This window comes from Mustela erminea, chromosome X (assembly GCF_009829155.1).
Source record: "Mustela erminea isolate mMusErm1 chromosome X, mMusErm1.Pri, whole genome shotgun sequence".
Classification (NCBI taxonomy): Eukaryota; Metazoa; Chordata; class Mammalia; order Carnivora; family Mustelidae; genus Mustela; species Mustela erminea.
Genome location: NC_045635.1, coordinates 47,292,555 through 47,309,698, shown reverse-complemented (window position 1 = coordinate 47,309,698; position 17,144 = coordinate 47,292,555).

The window sequence follows — 17,144 nt, the reverse complement described above, 5'->3', positions numbered from 1 at the left end:
TTCTTCTTTTTTTTTCTTTACCATCCTTCCTCAGCAGCAAAAGGATTATTGAAAAACAAAGATTACTTCATGTCCCGCTCCCACTTAACCCCCCTCAAGAGTTTCCCATCTTACCTAGAATGAAGCCCAAAATTCTTTTTATACCCGACAAGGCCCTACGTGATCTGCCCTCTATCCTATACCCCTCTGACCTCACTATTTCCCACTCGCTCTCTGAACTCTATCCACCCCCAAACCCTGGCCTCCTCTCCGTTCCCTAATGGGCCCTGCCTCAACCTCAACACCACTATGGGACCTCTCTCAAGCTGTTCTATTTGATAATCGCTCTGAACTTACCTGCCCTGGTCCCTGTCTACCATGCTCATCTTTTGCTTTGCCACTCAAATTCTAGATCACAACTTAGATCTTGGCTTAGATGTCCTTCCCACCCTCCCCCAAACACTCCAGACTTCATCAAATATCTGTAACTCCCTCAGTCATTTAAGTAGTTTTTCTGGGGCTCCTGGCTGGTTCACTCAGGAGAGCACGTGACACTTGATCTCGGGATTGTGGGTTCAAGCCCCACGTTGGGATGTAGAGATGATCTCAAAAACAAAACAAAACAAAACAAACAAACAAACAAAAACTAGGTGTTGTATGTAAGTGATGAATTACTGAAATCTATTCCTGAAACCAATATTGCAGTGCATGTTAACTGACTAGAATTTAAATAAAAATTCGAAAAGAAAAGAAAAGAAAATTTTCCTTGAACTACTGAAAAAAAAAGTCTTAACAAGAGAGAAAGTGAGCAAGAGAGAGAGAGACAGAGATATTCACAAAGACCCAGACATAAAAGCAGAGGAGACGAGACACACAGTGACACATAGAGACACAAGGACACAGAAGTAACCAGGGAGGCATAGGTCAAAACCATAGCCCAGTACACCAAGGTTGAAGAAGTAGAAGCATAGAGACATGATGACATGATAACTGACAGAAATGGGATAGGGGATGGGAGAAGAAAACAGAGACACAAGACCACAGATCTACAAAATCATAGAAACAGAGATGTTACTTATACCAAGACTTGGTAACAAAGACCCAAGGACATGGGCGCATGCAGAGGAGCACACCAAGAGTCAAACTGGAGCTCAAATTTATATACTCAGAGATCCAGTGACAAAAGCATGGGAATGCAGACACCCAAACTGTGACAAACACCAGCGAAGACATAAGGGTTAGGGTTAGGTTAGGTAACAGAGAGGCATAAAGACAGGCAAGCTGGAGGCCCAGGTACAGTGGAGACACTGTGACATAGGGACACAAGAATTTAGAAAAGGAGTGAGAGAAAGACACACACACACACACATCCCAGAATAAGTAGACATGGGGATGTGAATCCACAAACACAGCCATATGGATACAAGGTAGAAATGGGAACAGATACACAGGATCATGTCTGGAAGGATCAAGATAGGAACAAAGAAACATAGACACATAGGAACGGACACACAGAACATAAACAAATGAGCAGAGACACGGTGACAAGGAAATCTATCCAGAGACGCAGAGGGGCAAAGACACAGAATAAAAATAAACCTGGGGATACCCAGAAACAGAATCACACAAATAGGCAGGCAAGGCCAAAAATGAAGAGATGGGGACAGTGAATCAGGCACAGGGACACAGAGAGTGGCTCAAAAATAAAAAAGCCATGAGTAGGAGAAGACAAGATGACAGCAGAGTAGGGGAATGCTGTGCTCACCTCGCACACAATCAGAACTAGATAATTATCAAATCATCCTAAATGCCCCAGAAAGAGACCTGAAGACTGACAGAACAAACTCCACAACTAAAGGGAGAAAAGAGGCCACATCCAAAAAGGTAAGGAAGTGGGGATCCATGGATTAGGGGAGAAAAGAATCCTGGGTGCTGCAGAGGGGAGGGAGCTGTGGTCACAGAGAAGGGTAAGAGAGAGGAGCATGCAGGTGAACGCATAAAGAGAATGCATCCCCAAAGCCACTGGCCTGGAAAGCAAGAGTGGCTGAATTTCATGAGTTCTTGCAACCAAGGGGGCTTAAAGGCTGGAGTTCTGGAGGTCAGTGGGCTTGGCTGGAATAGACTTGATGTTCACTGCCCTGCTCCTGAAGAGAAGGCAGGCAAAGGACCTGAAGGCAGACAGTGTGGAAACAGTGATCTGAGAAGCACATGGGACACACAGTGGGAGGGTTTGTTTGTTCTTCTCCTAGTGTGTCCCTGAGAGCCAGTATTCGTGGAGATGCTGCTCTGGGGACAAAGAAGCTGTCTGGAGCTATTTCCCTCCCCTGACCCACAGCATAAACACAGAGCCACCTGCAGGAAGCAACACAACACCCACACTGGCTGCCTAACCTGCTTACACCAAGCCCCACACCCCTGCACACTGGAGAGACTATCCTTCTCAGTCAAACTTGCTCCAGTCTCAGTGCAGAGGGCCCCTTCCCAGAAGACCAGAAGAAACCCCTGCCCACACCACATCTCCCAGCCAGAGTTCTTCAGCGCTTCAGTTCCAGTTCATGTAGTATCAGGTCTCATCTAACAAGCAGGCTAGAGCACACGTGCTGTGCTTAAAACTCACCACATTCTGGCAAAGGACCAAACACTGACCACTGCAGGCAGAGAGAGCCTCTGCAGACAACTACCCTGAAAGATAGATCAGCCAAAACACTCCAGCAGAGTGCACACAACACACACCAGAGACACTCACTGAAGTGCCAGGCCCTGGACACTGCATGACCTCTTCTTCATAAAGTCATTGCTCTCAGAAGCAGGAATCATAACTGGCTATCTATTCTCACATACAGATGAAGGCAGAGACCTAGACAAAATGTCACATGGAGGAATTCATCCCAAATGCAAAAAAAAAAAAAAAAAAAAAAAAAGATAAGGCCGTGGCCAGAGATTGAAGTAAAACAGATATAAGTAACATGAGTGAGGGAGAATTTAAAGCAACAAACATAAGAATACTCACTGGGCTAGGGAAAGAGTGGAAGAGTTCAGGGACCCTTACCCCAGAGATAAAAGAGTTAAAAGCCAACCTGACAGAAATGAAAAAGACAATAACTGAGATTCAAAACTGGCTGGATGGAATGACCACAAGGATGGAAGAAGCAGAGGAATGAATGAGTGGTATAAAGATAGAATGATGGAATATAATGAGGCTCAACAGAAGAGAGAAAGATGAACTATGGATCATGAGAAAAGGCTTTGGGAACTCAGTGACAGCATCGAACATAATAACACTTGTATCATAGGAATCCCAGGAGAGGAAGTGAGAGAAAAAGGGACAGGAAGTTTATTTGAGAAAATAATAGCTAAAAACTTCCCCAATCTGGGGACGAAAACAACCATTCAGAACCAGGAGACACAGAGAACTCCCATCAAAATCAACAAAAGCAGGCCAACACCAAGACATATTGTAATTACATTTGAAAAATAGAGTGATAGGTTAAAAATGTTAAAAGCAGCAAGACAAAAGAAGTCCTTAACTTACAAGGGAAGATACATCAGGCTAGGTTCAGATTTCTCAACAGAAACGTGAAACAGAAAGCCAGAAGGGAGTGGCATCATATATTCAAAGAGCTGAATTGAAAAATCTGCTACCTAGAATACTCTACAGCAAGGCTATCAGAATAGAAAGAAAGATACAGAGTTGCCCAGACAAACAAAAACTAAAGGATATCATGACCAATAACACAGCCCTGGAAGAAGTACTAAAGGGACTCGTTGCAAAGGAGAGATGAACAGTGATAATGACAAGAAAGGATCAAAGAAAATCTCCAGAAATGACAAAAACAAGTAAAAAATTGGCCATAAGTACATACTATGAATAATTATTCTGAGTGTAAATTGACTAAATGGTCCAATTAAAAGACACAGGGTGTCAGAGTGGATGAGAAAAAAAACAACCAAAAACCAAATGAGGTTCATCTATATACTTCGTACAAGAGACACATTTCAGACCTAAAGACACCTGCAGATTGAAAGTGAGGGGCTAGAGAAACATTTCTCACACAAAAAAATGTCAGATGAAAGCCAGCATATTGATTCTTGTATCAGACCAAGTAGACTTTAAACCAGACTGTAACAAGAGAAGAATGACACGATTCATAATAAGGGGGACAATACAGCAAGAAGATCTAACAATTGGAAACATTTATGGACCCAACACAGGATCCCCAGTGAAACAATTAATAACAAACATAAAGGTCCTCATTGACAATAATACAATAATAGTAAGGGACTTTAACACTCCACTTACAGCAATGGACAGATCATCTAAGCAGAGAATCAACAAGAAAACAACGGTTTTGAATGACACACTGGACTAGAGGGACTTTACAGATGTATTCAGAACATTTCCTCTTAAAGCAGCAGAATACACATTCCTTTCATGTGCACATGGAACATTCTCTGGAATAGATCACATACTAGGTCACAAATCATGCCTCAACAAATACAAAAAGATTGGGGTCATACCATGCACTTTTTCCGACCACAACACTATGAAACCACAAGTCAACCAGAAGAAAAAAAAACGGAGAGATCACAAGTACATGAAGGTTAAACAACATGCTACTAATGAGTGAATGGGTCAAGAAACTAAAAAATACACGGAAACAAATGAAAATGAAAACACAATAGTGCAAAACCTTTGGGATGCAGTAAAAATGGTCATAAGAAGGAAGTATATAGCAATACAGGCCTACATTAAGAGGCAAGAAAAATCTCAAATAAACAACCTAACCTTATACTTAAGGGAGCTAGAAAAATAACAACAAACAAAGCCTAAAATCAGCAGAAGGAAGGAAATAATAGAACAGATTTAAATGACACAGATACAACAACAAACCAATAGAGCAGATCAATGAAACCAGGAGCTGGTTCTTTGAAAAAAATTAATAAAGTCAGTAAACCCCTATCTAGACTTTTATAAAAAAGAAATGAGAAAGGACCCAAATAAATAAAGTCACAGTTGAGAGAGGAGAAATGACAACCAATACCACAGAAATATGGGCAATTATAAGAGAATATTATAAAAACAACAACAACAATATACCAACAACCTAGAAAAACAACCTGGATAAATTCTTAAAAACATACAATCTACCCAAAGATACAGATGTAGTGAAAAGAAGGGCCATATGTACCCCCAATGTTCATAGCAGCAATGTCCACAATCACCAAACTGTGGGAAGAGCCAAGATGCCCTTCAACAGACGAATGGATAAAGAAGATATGATCCACATAGACAATGGAATATTACACCACCATCAGAAAGGATAAATATCCAACTTCTGTATCAACATGGACGGGACTGGAGGAGATTATGCTGAGTGAAATAAGTCAAGCAGAGAAAGTCAATTATCATATGGTTTTCCTTACTTGTGGAACATAAGGAATAAAATGGAGGACATTAGGAGAAGGAAAGGAAAAGTGAATTGGGGGAAGTCAGTGGGGGAGATGAGTCATGAGCGACTGTGGACTCTGAGAAACAAACTGGGGGTTTTGGAGGGGAGGGGGATGGGGGGATGGGCGAGCCTGGTGGTAGGTATTGAGGAGGGCATATATCGCGTGATGCACTGGGTGTGGTGCATAAACAATGAAGCTTGGAACACTGAAAAAAAATAAAATCAAAATTAAGATGTTAAAAAAATATATTATCTACCCAATCTGAAACAGAAAGGAACAATTTGAACAGACTGATTACCAGCAAAGAAATTGAGTCAGTAATAAAACAAACAGACAAACAAGCAAAAAAACTTCCAACAAACAAGAGTCCAGGGCCACACGGCTTCCCAGGGGCATTCTACCAAACATTTAAAGAAGACTTAATTCCTATTCTTCTCAAACGATTCTAGAAAATGGAAAAGGAAGGAAAACTTCCTCATTCGTTGTATGAAGCCAGCACTACCCTGATACCAAAACCGGACAAAGATTCCGGCAAAAAAGAGAGCTACAGGCCAATATCCCTGATGAACACGGGTGCAAAAATTCTCAAGAAAATACTAGCAAACCTAATCCAACAATACATTAAAAGAACCTTTTACCGCGATCAAGTGGGACTTATTCCTGAGCTGTGACCATGCTTCACTTTCTGCAAATCAATCAATGTGATACACCACATTAAAAAAAGAAAGGCGAAGAACCACATGATCCTCTCAACAGATGCACAAAAAGCATTTGACAAAGTAGGACATCCGTTCATTACAAAAACTCTCAACAAACTAAGGTAGAAGGAACATAACCTAATAAAGGCCAAATACAAAAAGCCCACAGCCACTGTCATCCTCAATGGGCAAAAACGGAGAGCTCTTCCTCTACAATCAGGAACAAGACAGTGATGTCCACTCTCACCACTGTTATTTGACATAGTTTTGGAAGTGCTAGCCACAACAATACAAAAATAGACTCAAAATGGATGAAGGACCTCAATGTGTGAAAGGAATCCATCAAAATCCTTGAGGAGAACACAGGCAGCAACCTCTTTGACCTCTGCCGCAGCAACATCTTCCTAGGAACAACGCCAAAGGCAAGGGAAGCAAGGGCACAAATGAACTATTGGGATTTCATCAAGATCAAAAGCTTTTGCACAGCAAAGGAAACAGTTAACAAAATCAAAAGACAACTGACAGAATGGGAGAAGATATTTGCAAACGACATATCAGATAAAGGACTAGTGTCCAGAATCTATAAAGAACTTAGCAAACTCAACACCCAAAGAACAAATAATCCAATCAAGAAATGGGCAGAGGACATGAACAGACATTTCTGCAAAGAAGACATCCAGATGGCCAACAGACACATGAAAACGTGCTCCATATCACTCGGCATCAGGGAAATACAAATCAAAACCACAATGAGATATCACCTCACACCAGTCAGAATGGCTAAAATCATCAAGTCAGGAAATGACAGATGCTGGCGAGGATGCGGAGAAAGGGGAACCCTCCTACACTGTTGGTGGGAATGCAAGCTGGTGCAGCCACTCTGGAAAACAGCATGGAGGTTCCTCAAAATGTTGAAAATAGAACTGTCCTATGACCCAGCAATTGCACTATTGGGTATTTACCCTAAGGATACAAACGTAGTGATCCAAAGGGGCACATGCACCCGAATGTTTATAGCAGCAATGTCCACAATAGCCAAACTATGGAAAGAACCTAGATGTCCATCAACAGATGAATGGATCAAGAAGATGTGGTATATATACACAATGGAATACTATGCAGCCATCAAAAGAAATGAAATCTTGCCATTTGCGACAACATGGATGGAACTAGAGCGTATCATGCTTAGCGAAATAAGTCAAGCAGAGAAAGACAACTATCATATGATCTCCCTGATATGAGGAAGTGGTGATGCAACATGGGGGCTTAAGTGGGTAGGAGAAGAATCAATGAAACAAGATGGGATTGAGAGGGAGACAAACCATAAGTGACTCTTAATCTCACAAAACAATCTGAGGGTTCCTGGGGGGAGGGGTTTGGGAGAAGGGGGTGGTATTATGGACATTGGGGAGGGTATGTGCTTTGGTGAGTGCTGTGAAGTGTGTAAACCTGGTGATTCACAGACCTGTACCCCTGGGGATAAAAATATATGTTTATAAAAGATAAAAAATTAATTAAAAAAAAAAACAATCGGACAACAAAAAGAAATAAAAACCTGCCAAACCAGGATAGAGGAAGTATAGCTTTCGCTACTTGCAGATGACATGGTGTAATATAGAAAACCTAAAAGACTCCATCAAAAAATTGCTAGAACTGATGCACAAATTCAGTAAAGTTGCAGGATACAAAATCAGCATACAGAACTCTGTTGCACTTCTATACATCAATAATGAAGCAGCACATCGATCCCATTTACACTTGCAGGAAAAACTGTAAGATACCTAGCAATAAACCTAACCATAAAGGTAAAAGAGATGTTCCCTGTAAACTCTAAGACACTGATGGGAGACACAAGACGGCAGCATAGTAGGAGGACCCTAGAATTGCCTCATCCTTTGAACACAGCTAGATAACTATCAAATCATTCTGAATACCCAAGCAATCAACCTGAGGTTTGATAGAACAGACTACACCGCTAGAGGGAGAGAAGAGGCCACACTGAGGAAGGTAGGAAATACAGAGATGTGGTTTGTGGAAGAAAGGGGGCATGGCAGCTGCAGAGGGGAGGGTGCCCTGGCTGCAGAGAAAGGCAGGAAAGAGTGGAGCACACAGAGATATGCATCAAGAGAACACTTCTCCAAAGCCATTGACAGGCAAGCAACCCTGGGACAGACTGTATGATCTGTGGATCATCTCAGGTGCATGGGGAGGGACTATTTGTATGTTCTTGGAGTGCATCCACAAACAGTGGCATGGCCTCTCTGGGGACAAAAGAACTGGTAGGCACCACTTCTCTCCCCAGCCCTTCAGCATAGGTGCAGAGACACCTGCTGAGGGCAGCAAACCCAGACACTGGCTGTTTAGCCTGCGTTGTTCCAAATACCGTGCCCTTGTGCTCTGGCATGACGGCCTTTCTGGGTCACACCTGTGTCAGTCCCACCACTGTGATACTCTTCCTCAGAGGACCAGCATGGGTCCCTGCCACATCAGGTCCCTGAGGTTTGGAATTTTAAAAATCATCAGGTGTGGCTGAGATAGAGCCCAAGGTGCACTGTACTGCTCCAGGCAGACAAGCAACCCAGAGACAGACAGTGTGGAAGCAGTGATCTGGGGAAAAAAAAAAAAAGCCTGGGATGCATGAGGGGAGATCATTCGCTCCTCTGAAAGTGCTGTCCTGAGAGCAGCAGGCATGGGCTCTCAGACTCCTGTCTCTGGGGACAAAGGAGCTGGCTGGCACCATTTCTCTGTCCCGCCCCTCAGCATAAACTAACTTCAGTAAACACCATAGTGCCAACACTGGCTGCCTTACCTGCTTCTACCAAGTCCTGCCTCCCTGTGCTCTGCCGATACTACTGCCATTCTTGGGCAAGTGTGCTTAAAGACCAGCTCAGTGGGCCACATCCCCAGAAGAGCAATGGAAGCCCCTGCACACAGGATGTCTAGGGACCACAGAATTCTGTAAATGTTCCATTCTAGTGGAAAAAACATCAGGTCCCTTTTAACAAGCAGGCCGGAGCATGACTAGTTAAAACTCGCCACACTCTGGCCAAGGTCCAAACATCCCCCACTGCAGGCAAGGAGAACCTCTGCAGACCACTGGCCTGAGGGATAGAGCAGCCAAAACACAGCACCAGAGGGCACATAGCACATGCCAGAGACACTTCCTGAAGCACCAGGCCCTGGACCTTATATGAACCCTTCTCTGTCAAACCATTACTTGCAGGAGCATGAACCACAGCAGGCTTTTCTAACATGCAGAAAAAGACAGAAACCTAGGCAAAATGCTAAGATGGAGGAATTTACCCCAAAAGAAAGAACAAGAAAAGGTCCTGGCCAGGGATCTAATCAAAACAGATATAAGTAATATACAAGACCCCAAATTTAAAGCAATAATCATAAGGACACTAGCTGGGCTTGAGAAAAGCTTGGAAGACATCAGGGAGACCCTTAGTGCAACCATAAAAGGGCTAAACACCAGTCAGACCAAAATGAAAAATTCAAGAACTAAGATTCGAAACTGACTGGATGTAATGAGCACAAGGATGGAAGAAGCAGAGGAATGACTATGTGATATAGAAGATAGCATTATGGAAAACAATAAAGCTGAACAAAAAAGAGAAGGAAACATTTTGGAACACAACAGTAGACTGAGGGAACTCAGTGACTCCATCAAACATAATAACATTCATATCATAGAAGTCCCAGAAGAAGAAGAGAGAAGGGGGGACAGAAGGTTTATTTGAGGAATTAATGGCCCCAAACTTCCCTAATCTGGGAAAGGAAAGAGACATCCAGTTCTGGGGGTCACAAAGAACTCCCAACAAAATCAACAAAAGCAGGCCAACACCAAGACGATATCGTAGTGAAATTTGCAAAAGATAGTGGTGAAGAAAAAAAAAATCCCCAAAGCAGCAAGACAAAAGAAATCCCTAACCTACAAGGGAAGACCCATCCAGCTAGCAGTAGATCTCTCCACAGAAGCTTGGCAGGCCAGGAAGGAGTAGCATGATGTATTCAACATGCTGAATGGGAAAAATGTGCAGCCAAGAATTCTCTATCTAGCAAGGCTATCATTCAGAATAGAAGGAGGGATAAAGAGTTTCCCAGGCAAACAAAAACCAAAGGGGATTGTGACCATTAAAACAACCCTGCAAGAAGTATTAAAGAGGACACTTCGAGTGGGAAGGGAAGACCAAAAGTGACAAAGACAAGAAAGGAACAGAGGAAATGTCTGGAAACAATGACAAAACAAGCAACAAAAGGGCACCAAATACATATGTATGAATAATTAGTCTGCACATAAATGGATGGAATGCTCCAATCAAAAGACATAGGGTGTCAGAATGGATAAAACCCCAAGACCCATCTATGTGCTGTCTACAAGAGATTCATTGTACACCTAGAGACACCTTCAGATTGAAAGTGAGGGCATGGGGAAACATTTATCATGCAAATGGACATCCAAAGAAGGCTGGAGTAACAATACTTATATCAGAAAAACTACATTTTAAACCAAAGACTGTAACAAGAGATGAAGAAGGGCACTATGTCATAGTAAAGGGGACTATGCATCAAGAAGATCTAACAGTTGTAAATATTTATACCCCCAACTTGGGAGCACCCAAATATATACAACAATTAACAACAAACATAAAGGAACTCATTGATTATAACACAGTAATAGTAGGAGACTTTAACACCCCTACACTTACAGCAATGGACAGATCACCTAAGCAGAAGCTCAACAAGGAAAGACTGGCTTTGAATGACACCCTGGACCAGATGGACTTAACAGATATATTCAGGACATTTCATCGCAAACAGCAGAATACACATTCTTTTGGAGTGCACATGGAACATTCTCCAGAATAGCTCACATATCGGGTCAGGCCTCAGGAAGTGCCAAATGATCAAGATCATACGATGCATCTTTTCTCATCACAACAGTATGAAACTTGAAGTCAACCAGAAGAAAACATTTGGAAAGACCACAGACAGATGGAGGTTAAACAGCATGCTCCTAAGCAGTGAATGGACCAACCAGGAAATTAAATAGGAAATTTTTAAAATACATGGAAACAAATGAAAATGAAAACATGACAGTTCTACACCTTTGGGATGCTGCAAAAGTGGTCATAAGAGGGAAGTATATAGAAATACAGGCCTACCTTAAGAAGCAAGAGGGGCACCTGGGTGGCTCGGTGGGTGAAAGCCTCTGCTTTCAGCTCAGGTCATGACCCCAGGGTCCTGGGATCGAGCCCCGCATCGGGCTCTCTGCTTAGCGGGGAGCCTGCTTCCCTTCCTCTCGCTCTGCCTGCCTCTACCTACTTGTGATCTCTGTCTGTCAAATTAATTAATTAATTAATAAATTAAAAAAAAAAAAGAAGCAAGAAATATCTCAAATAAACAGCCTAAACTTGCACCTAAAGGAGCTGGAGAAAGAACAACAAACAAAGCCTAAAGCTGGCAGAAGAAGGGAGATAATAAAGATTAGAGCAGAAATAACTGACCTAGAAACTAAAGAAACAGCAGAAGAGATCGATGAAATGAGGAGATGGTTCTTTGAAAAAAAAATCAATAAAATTGGTAAACCCTTATCTAGACTTATAAAAAAGAAATGAGAAAGGACCCAAATAGATAGAATTACAAATGAGAGAGGAGAAATGACAACCAACCCCACAGAAATACAAGTAAGTGTAAGAAGATACTATGAAAAACAATATGACAACAAACTGGACAACCTGGAAGAAATGGATAAATTCCTAGAAACATATAAACTACCAAAACTGAAACTGGAAGAAATAGAAAACTCGAATGGACCAATAACCACCAAAGAAATGGAATCAGTAATAAAACATCTCCCAACAAACAAATGTTCAGGGCCAGATAGTCTCATAAGGGAACTCTACTAAACATGAAGACTTAATACCTATTCTTCTTCAACTAGTCCAAAAAATAGAAATGGAAGAAAAACTTCCAGTTCCATTCTATGAGGTCAGCATTACCCTGATTCCAAAACCAGTCAAAGACGGCAGGAAAAAAAAAAAAAAAAAAGATAACTACACGCCCATATCCCTGATGTATATGGATGTAACAATTCTCAAGAAAATACTAGCAAATTCAATCCCACAGTACATTAAAAGAATCATTCACCAGGATCAAGTGGGATTTATTCCTGGGCTGCAAGAGTGGTTCGGTATTTGTAAGTCAACCAAAGTGATACACCACGTTAGTAAAGGAAATGATAAGAAACACATGGTCCTCTCAATAGATGCGGAAAAAGCATCTGATAAAGTAGGACATCCATTCATGAAAAACACCATCAGCTGAGTAGAGGGAACATATCTGAACATACTAACGATCATATATGAAAAAGCCACAGCTGACATCATCCTCCATGGGCAAAAACTGAGGGCTTTCCTTCTTCAGTCAGGAACAACACAGGGGTGTCCACTCGTACCACCGTTATTTAACATAGTATTGGATGTCATAGCCACAGATGTCAGACAACAAAAAGAAATAAAAGACATCCAAATCCTCAAGAAGTAAAACTTTCGCTATTTGCAAAAGACATGATACTCGATATCAAAACCCCAAGAGACTCCCCCCAGTGATTGTTTGGACTCATGCACAAATTCAGTCAAGTCACAGGACAAAGAAAAAGAAAATCAATATATGGGAATCTGTTGCATTTCTATACACCAGTAATGAATCAGCAGAGAGAGAAATCAAGGAATTGTCCCCATTTACAATTGTGCCAAAAAGCACAAGATACCTAGGAATAAGCCTAACGGAACACATGAAAGACCTGCCCTCTGAAAACTATGAAGCACTAATGACAGCAATTGAAGAGGACTTCAATTCAGAGAAATGGAAAGACTTTCCATGCTCTTGGATTGGAAGGACACATATTGTTAAAATGTCTATACTACCCAAAGCAATTTACACATTTAATGCAATCCCTATCAAAATTCCAAGAGCATTTTTCACAGGGCTAGAACAAACAGTCCTAAAATTTGTATGGAACCACAAAAGACCCCAAGGAGCCGAAGCAATCTTGAAAAAGCAAAGCAAAGCTGGAGGCATCACAATTGTGGACTTCAAGTTGTAGTACAGAACTGTAGTGATCGAGCAAATATGGTACCGGCACAAAAGCAGACACATAGATCAATGGGACTGAAATTAAAAACCCAGAAATGGACCCACAACTACATGGTCAACCAATCTTCAACAAAGCAGGAAAGAATATCCAATGGGAAAAAGAGAGTCTCTTCAAGAAATGGTGTTGGAAAAACTGGAGAGCAACATGCAAAAGAATGAAACTGGAGCACTTTCTCACACCATACACAACATGGATGAAAGACTTCCATGTGAGACAGGAATCCATCAAAATCCTACAGGCGAACACAGGCAGTAACCTCCCTGACATTGGCCATAACAACTTCTTACTAGATATGTCTCCTGATGCAAGGGAAACAAAAGCACAAATAAACTATTGGGACTTCAAGATAAAACACTTCTGACCAGCGAAGGAAACAATCAACAAAACTAAAAAGCAATCTTCAGAATGGGAGAAGATATTTGCAAATGGCACCTGTGATAAAGGGTTAGTATCTAAAATCTATGAAGAACTTATAAATGATCCAGTTTAAAAATGATCCAGTTTAAAAAATAATAGGCAGAAGACAAGAACAGACATTTTTTTTTTCAAAGAAGACATCCAGATGGCTAACAGACACATGAAAGATGCTCAACATCACTCATCGTCAGGGAAATACAAATGAAAGCCTCAATGAGCTACACCCTACACCTGTCAGAATGGCTAAAATTAAGAACACAGGAAATAGCAGGTGTTGGCGAGGATGCGGAGAAAGGGGAACCCTCTTACACAGTCAGTGGGAATGCTAACTGGTAGTTACTCTGGAAAACAGTATGCAGTTTCCTCAAAAAGTTAAAGGGGTAACTACCCTATAATCCATCTAGTGCACTACTAGGTATTTACCCATGAAATCCAAAGATACTAATTTGAAGGGATATATGCACCCCAATGTTTATAGCAGCATTATCTACAATAGCCAACTTATGGAAACAGCCCAAGTGTCCATCGACAGATGAGTGGATAAAGAATATGTGGTATACATATATATTGGAATATTACTCACCCATAAGAGTGAAATCTTACCATTTGCAATGACATGGATGGGGCAACCGAGCATTATGCTAAACGAACTAAGTCAGTCTGAGAAAGACAAACACCGTATGATTTCACTCATGTGGATTTTAAGAAACAAAACAAATGAACAAAAGGAAGGAGGGAGAAAGAGGGAGACCAAGAAACAGATTCTTCACTATAGGGTACAAACTGATGATTACCAGGAGGTGGGGGTGTGTTATATAAGTGATGGGGATTAAGGAGAACATTTTTTTGTGATAAGCACTGGCGATGTATGGAAGTGTTGAATCACTATATTGTACACCTGAAAGTACTACTACACAGTATGTTACCGAACTGGAATTTTAATAGAAACTTAAAATAAAAAGACATTGATCAGACACTAGGCACAAGCAGCAAGGCAGGAACAAGGAGGTGGTGAATCGGATCAAAACAAAAGCAGGGTCACAGCACAAAGGTAAGAGAAACAGATGCAGAGAGGCACCCTGGAAAATAGACCCATAGAAACAAGAACACAGCCATAGGAACCTAGAGAAAATGAGGCAGGGACTGAGAAATAAGGGTATTGAGTCACAGAAGAACTTAAGGCACTGTCACAGCAACATCAAGAAATGAGTGCAGAGGGGCACCTGGGTGGTTCAGTGGGTTAAAGCCTCTGCTTTCGGCTTGGGTCATGATCCCAGGGTCCTGGGATCGAGCCCCGCATCCAGCTTTCTGCTCAGTGGGGAGCCTGCTTTCCTTCCTCTCTCTCTGCCTGCCTCTCTGTCTACTTGTGATCTCTGTCTGTCAAATAAATTTAAAAAAAGAAAGAAAGAAAGAAAGAAAGAAAGAAAGAAAGAAAGAAAGAAAGAAAGAAAGAAAGAAAGAAAGGAGTGCAAAACTGGCCAAAACTTGGCCAAAACTGGGGGAAGTAAATGGGGGAATGGCAGTAAACACCAAATCACAGACATGGAGAACAAAGTCCCAGAGATGCACAGACTCAGAGACTCACCAACAAAGGTACATGGAAGAAGGCTTATGCAGATTCAGGAGCACAGACACTGCAACACAGAGGCTCAGAGACACCCAGATGCAGGAATGCAGAGACCCTGAGACACACCTTCCAGTGGCTCACAGTGGTTCAGGGATATGCAAGGACTTGGGGATGCACAGAGATAGAAACTCTGAGACACTTGTCCTGGAACACAGGGCCTCATGGGCACCCAGATACAGAGATGCACAGATGCTAGTTCACAAGCTAAGACTCAGGGACATGTAATGACTTAGGGACATGCCGACTCAAGTATGCACGATGACTCACGTACACGTAAAGACTTGGGAACACGCAGAGATTCAAGGACATGTAATGAATCAAGAATGCACTAAACTCAGTGATGCACAGAAGAAGGGATGTACAAACACTCAGAGAGAGTCGCTGGTTTCTCAGGCACTGAGACACAGAGATCTGTGGGTACACAGAGACAGGAAGACACAGACAGTAGATTGAAGAGGCTCTGGATATGCAGAAACTCAAGTACCTTCAAAGACAAGGATGCACAGACACTAAAACACAGTGATGAGGGATGCACAGAGACAAGAACATAGAAGATGCATAATACAGGCAGAGACTCAGGGACACTCAGAGATGGTGGTATACAGATGCTGAAACAGGGACTAATAGGATGTACAACACAGGGATGTGTGAAGAATAAGACACAGACACTCACAGACTTACAGGGGGTCAAAGACATGCAGATACTGGACCACAGTATAAAATGGAAGCCACGGACACCAGAGCACAGAGGCACTGGGACACAGAAACCTTGGGAAAATGAAATATGCAGACACTGGAACACAGCTGGATACTTGCTCATATAAATATTAAGAAACACACAGCCATGAAGAAACATGGGCAACCACTAACACACAGAGAGACACAGGTATACACACAAACACACAGACACTAGAATGCATGCACTAACACACAGACACTAGAATAGATGTCAGAGCACACAGAGATGCTGGCACACAGAGATAATGGGACCAGACACTGCCACAGAGTTACCGGTACATACAGACACTGGGATACACAGAGGGACACATAGGACCTAAGATGGACACACACACTGGGATACACACACCTTTGAGACACAAGGAAACCGGGGTATGAAGACTGAAGCACACAGAAGCAGAAACTCAGAGACACACAGTAGCATGACAATACTGGGACACACAGACGACAGGATACAGGCGCTGAGGCACACAGACACAAGGACAGACAAAAACGCTGAGACACACAAATAGTGGAACAAGCAAATACTGGAATATGCATACACTGAAGCGCAGTGGCATTGGGACATACAGAAACTGGAGCACACCCTGGGACATAGAGTTGTAGAGGCTTACACAGGCAATGGCTCATACAGCCATGGGGCTACACAGAACTGGCCCATACAGACTCTGTAATACATAGACACTGGGCTATAGATACTGAAGTCCACAGAAACACTGAAACTGATAGACACATGTAACATGCACATGGTCAAGTTACACAAACTGGGACATAGAGAAACTGAGGGATGCAGGCACTCGAACATGCACAGACACCAAGACACACAGACCCTAGAATGTACAGTCACTAAGACATAAACAGATACTGGGGACACCCAGACATTAGTGTAGAGAGAAACTATGATCTGCAGACACTGGGAAATACATAGACACTGTGACACACAGTCATTTTTGACACAGACACTGATGCACAGGCAGGGGTAGAGGCAGAAAGTGGGATTTATAGACACTGAGGTTCACAGACACTCGGATACATAACACTGAGATATAGACAGATACGTGAGGGGTGGGAG